This window comes from Humulus lupulus, chromosome 1 (genome assembly GCF_963169125.1).
Source record: "Humulus lupulus chromosome 1, drHumLupu1.1, whole genome shotgun sequence".
Classification (NCBI taxonomy): Eukaryota; Viridiplantae; Streptophyta; class Magnoliopsida; order Rosales; family Cannabaceae; genus Humulus; species Humulus lupulus.
The window spans coordinates 73519929-73525928 of NC_084793.1; positions in this window are offsets into that span (position 1 = coordinate 73519929).

Sequence of the window (6000 nt, forward strand, 5' to 3'; positions counted from 1 at the left end):
ACGATATGGAGTTGGCAGCGGTGGTCTTTGCGTTGAAAATATGGCGCCATTATCTTTATGGAGAACAGTGTGAGATTTATACGGACCACAAAAGCTTAAAGTATTTCTTCACACAAAAGGAGCTTAACATGAGGCAGGGTAGATGGTTAGAATTAGTAAAGGATTATGATGCGAAATCCTATAACACCCAGGAAAGGCAAACATAGTTGCTAATGCACTAAGTAGAAAGAGTTATGGAAGTCTAGCAGCGTTAGCTGGAATAGAAAAGCCACTACAACAAGAGCTGATCAATGCCATAATAAAAGTAGTCATTAGTAAACTGGCTAACTTGTCCATCCAGTCAAGTCTGTTAAAAGATATACGGATTGGACAAGGGCATGATGACACATTAATATCTCATATGAATGCAGTTAAAGAAGGCAAGGCCACAAATTTCTCGATATCAGGACAGGGGTTCTTGAGATATAAGGATCGGGTATGCGTGTCGAATGATCAAGGGATTAAGATGAAGATTTTAGAAGAAGCGCACAATACCCCATACTCAGTTCACCCAGGGTCGACTAAGATGACACATGACCTTAAGGTGTTATATTGGTGGCCAGGAATGAAGAAAGATATAGCGGAGTATGTGTCTAAATTCCTAGTGTGCCAGCAAGTGAAAGCAAAACATCAGCGGCCTGCAGGCTAATTGCAACCGCTTAGTATTCCAGAATGGAAAAGGGATGTCATATCCATGGATTTTGTGATAGGACTTCCACAAAAAAATAAGCAGCATGACTCGGCTTAGGTAATAGTAGATAGACTAACCAAGTCAGCTCATTTCCTGCCTGTCAAGACTACGTACACAACAGATCAATACGCAGACATTTATGTTCAGGAGATAGTACGACTGCATGGAATCCCTAAGACTATAGTGTCAGATAGAGGATCGGTGTTTACATCGAGATTTTTGGGAAAGCTTGCAGCAAGCTATGGGTACCAAGTTAAGTCTTAGTACGACATTTCATCCTCAGACAGACGGTCAATCCGAGCGTACCATGCTGATTTTAGAAGATATGTTGCGCGCTTGTGTACTTGATTTTGGAGGATCATGGAATAAGTACTTGCCGCTAATAGAATTCTCCTACAACAATAGCTACCAGTCAACAATTGGGATGGCACCCTACGAGCTACTTTATGGAAGGAGGTGTCGATCGCCGTTACATTGGGACGAGGTAGGAGAAAGGCAACTACTTGGACCCGAAGCTGTTAGAAAAGCTCAGGAAGCAATAGCGCTGATTAGAAAACGAATGCTCGCTGCTCAGAACCGTCAGAAAAGTTATGCGAATACTAAGCGGCATGATGTGGAATTCAAAGTCGGACATCAAGTCTTCTTAAAGATATCTCCTATGAAAGTTGTGAAGCGGTTTGGAAAGAAAGGCAAGCTTAGTCCCTGGTTTATAGATCCTTTTGAGATATTGGACAAGGTGGGAACAGTTGCATATAGATTAGCCCTGCCGCCAGCTCTAGCAGATAGCCATAATGTGTTCCACATCTCGATGCTGCGTAGATATGTGTCAGACCCATCTCACATCCTCAAGTACGATACAATATCACTCCAGAAAGACTTGAGTTACGAGGAATGACCGGTTAGCATCCTAGATAGAGGGATGAAGGAATTACGGTCTAAGAGTTTTATGATAGTGAAGGTCCTATGGAGTAATAGTTCTGAGAGGGAGGCAACGTGGGAGTTGGAGGAAGACATGTTAGCTCGGTATCCGGGAATTTTTTGATAAGTAAATTTCGGGGACGGAATTCTTGTTAGTGGGGGAGAAATGTAGAGTCCCAGAATATTTACTTAGCTAGCTAGGTAGTAGTATTAGTAGTTAGTATTAGATAGTAGTATGTTAGATTATGTGGATTTTGGTTCAAGACGAGACTTAGTTGGAAACTCGTAGCAATAGTTATGGATTTTATAAGTTTAACCTATAGTTTAGAAATATTAATTATAACATAAGGTTTGATTAATATTGCTGGTCCTAGATGTATTATTATAACCTAAGGTTTAGATAGGATCATTAAGAGTATGACACTTGTCATAATTATGCTTATTTGAGGATTTAAGCATTTTAAATGGATAATTCAATAATAGAAGAATCTAGAAGTTCTAGAACCTTCCAGAAAATGTTAGGATCGAATTATGACTCAGTAAAAGCTGTTGTCCAATTCAATTTATGCTAAAAAAGTGCAATTACGTATTTAATATATTCATGTATGTTGATATATCGCAGCATAGGGGCCGATCTATCGCCTAACGGAAGATACGGAAAACACGTCTATTTATCCAAAAAATAGCTCTTGATGACATGGCAAGGATTTTCGACACGTGGCCTACACGTGGCTGAGATGCTGCTCGCATATCGACCAGAGATATTTCAATATGTGAAGTGCAAGTTTTATATAGGACCAGCCTAGTCGTATACTCCGTTTATTTATGAATAAATCTGTATAGTTGTAATAATATCCGAAAATATCTCTTCATTATGACCTGAAGATCTGTTTATTAAGGAAAGATATAACTAATTGACTAATGTAACCCTCATTGAGCCTATAAATATACAAGAAATAGCTCAAGGGGGGATCTTTTGATTTTTTTTTTTCGAATTACATTACAATTATCCATCGCTAGTATTGTTTTCTCCTTCTAAGGTCTGTGAAACTCAAGAGCCCTAGTTCTTTGATCACACCTTTGAAGCTCAATATTAATAATAGTATCAAGTGGATGTAGGTCATTACCAACCACAGGGGCCGAACCACTATAATTCCTTGTGGTCTTTACTTTCCATTAGATTGTTTGATCAAGCTTTGTACTATTTTCCTGTCGTTTATCTGACTCCGTGTCATTGAGCAAAACAAGGGTCAACATTTTGGTGATTTCATTGAGAGCTTGACAAAAGATTTGTTGGCGAAAACTACCAAGAAGACTGGACAGGCTGCCGCTACACCATCCTAGCCTCCTCCCCCAAATGTGGCTGAAGACGATCCTCATTTAAAGTTTGATGAGGAGGAGTTGGATTATGAGACCCTGAAGACAACACTGGGGGTGCTGCAAGATGAGTTATCCAGTTTGAGGGCCAATCAAGAGAATGCTGCCGAGATAATGGTGTCGTAGCAAAGAGAGATAGAGCGCCAACGCCAGGAGCTGAGTGAGCGGCAGGCGGAGATGGACCGTCGGTAGAGGGATGCCATGGCAGCCCTTGAAGTAGCCATCCAGCTGGCTAGGAATCAGGCTGCGCCAGCCTCCCAGCCAGATCAGCCGCAAAACGGGCCACCTCAAAGGGGTCCCAATCCTAGTTCTCCGCTCCAGCCAATAAGCCCTCAGAGGTTGAAGCAGCCACCTATACCTCAGGATGATGTCCCACCTAGGGATCCTGAGACGCAGCCTCTATCTCAGGCTGGTCGAGGCAATCCCCTGCGCCTGAGGCAGAATAGGGCCGGGAAACAGCCCCGCAGCTCTAGACGCCCAGGGGTGAAGAGCCGCACCCACCGAGCAGGGGGAAGCGTCCTTCTACCAACATGAGGAACTCAGAGACAGGCTCTGCGGCCAGGGGCCCCCACGGCATGAAAATGCACGGGGACCCACCGACCAGCACAGGCCTCCCCCTAACGCTCGGGAAATGCCAGCCCAAGGAGGCAATAGAGGGAATAGTCAGTCACACCATAGCCAGCAACGGTTTAGAGATGGCCACGACTATAATGAAGCCAACTCAGGCAGAGGAAATGCTGGCCGGAGGAACGAAGAGAGAGGTGGAGGCAGGAGTCCCCCACCTAGAGAAGACCGACCAGCAGGTCATAACGCTGGGGGGCATCCCAGGAAAAATAATGTCTTTAGTCGGCTCGGAGCCAGTGAGCAACGACGAAGAGATGATGATTTGAGGGATGTACTCAACGACCACAGAGAAAGGTACGATGAATACATCCCCCAGGCACCAGAGGCCCCAGCAATCCCAGAAGTCGTTCAGGCTCAAATCGATGCCCTGAACCAGGCTGTGCAGCAGCTGGTCAGGGGGCAGACATCACACATTGAGTATGATCGGAGGAGAGGCACCCCTTTCATACAGAGGATTGTTGTGGCAGAAACCCCCAGTAAGTTTAAGATGCCGACTCTGCCAAATTTCAACGGGTATGGAGACCCAGTATCTCATGTCAACAAGTTTGAGATACAAATGGACATTCAGAAAGTCTCTGAAGATGCTCGTTGCAGGATCTTCCCAGCGACACTTTCTGATGCGGCCCAGGAGTGGTTCTTTAAGTTCCCTCTTGCAAGTATAGTGTCTTGGGATATGTTCATGAAGGATTTTTACGGACAGTTCTATGCGGGTCGTGTGCACCCCACTGAGGTGAACCAACTGGTCGAGATACGCCAGAAAGAGGGAGAGCCCCTGAAGGAATACATTCAGCGCTTCATGCGAGCCGCAGCTGGAGCCAAGACTGTGGGCGATGAAGGCAAGATGATGGCCCTAACTTCTGGGGTTAGGCTCCATTCTCCCCTCTGGAGTAGCCTCAGAAAGCATGGGGTTAAAAGTACCCAGGATTTTTTGGATTGAACTGATCGGTACATCAAGCTCAAGGACGCGATTGCCAATGAAGGGAAATAGCCAGCAAAAGACAAGGGGCCCAAGGAAGAACCCGCCAAAGCCGCCAACGGGTCTAAGCCCAATGGAAACGGCATAGGCAACGGGAATGGCAATGGTAAGAATGGTGGAAAGCGGGCTAACAGTGAACCCTCGACCTTCGAGAGTAAGCACCCCAAAGGTAATCAGTATGAACCAAAATTCACCAATTACACTGCCCTTGTTGAAAGTCGAGCCGAGGTTTACCAGGCGACCAGCTTGAGCGTGCCCTACAAACGACCTGCACCAATAAGGAAAGATATCTCCAAGAGAGATTCAACAAAGTTCTGTCATTTTCATAACGACTACGGGCACGACACTAATGAGTGTAACCAGCTGAAGGATAAAATTGAGTTCTTGATAAGACAAGGACATTTAAGAAGATATGTACGAGCCGCGAGAGGTTCTCAACGAGAGGCTTAAGGTTGCAATGAGTCGGCGCCTGCACGCCAACGCTCGCCACCTTTACAGCCAGCTCCCGTGGCAGGTACCCTACTCAGCATCTGTGGAGGCCCACATCTTGCAGGAGATAGTGGGAAAGCGAGGGAACGATATGCTCGAACCCTACGCCACAACTAGGACATCGAGATGATGAGTGTTGAGGATCGAGCACCAAAAAAGGCTCGAACAGAGGAGGAACTGATCACCTTCTCTGACGACGATGCCCAGCACATGCGATTCCCACACTCCGATCCGCTGGTCGTGGACGTACAAATCGTGAACATGATGGTGAAAAGGGTGTTAGTTGATACAGGAAGTTCGGTCAACATCCTATATAAGTCCTCGCTGGAAAGGATGAAGTTGTCCGTGAAGGACCTGGAGCCGTGCAACCAAACCATTTATGGTTTTTCCGGAGAAGGGCTCGCCCCAGTATGGTTGATTAGACTCCTAATCACAGCAGGCACTGCGCCTGCTAACAGGACATTACTCACTACTTTTATAGTAGTTGATTGTCCTTCAGCGTACAACGCTGTGATAGGGAGACCAGTTCTGGTCGACCTGCGAGCTGTCACTTCTATATGGCACCTCGCCATGAAATTCCCAACAGACGCAGGGGTAGGATGTGTGTTGGGAAACCAGAGGGAAGCGAGGGAGTGCTACAATGCCTTGATCACCAAGGCAAAGAAGGGTGTATCGAGAGATGCCACCGGGAAGGAGTTGCAAATGGCAACTGATGTTCAAGCCCGCTCAGGTGATAATCTCACCAAATAGGGCATTGCCCAAAGTGAGGATAGAGACTTAGATCCTCGCTTTGGGGATTTTGAAGAAGAAGTGGGTCCCATCGAGGACCTTGAAGAGGTCCAACTCGATGAGGAAAATCCAACCAGAGTTGTGAAAGTCGGTAAAA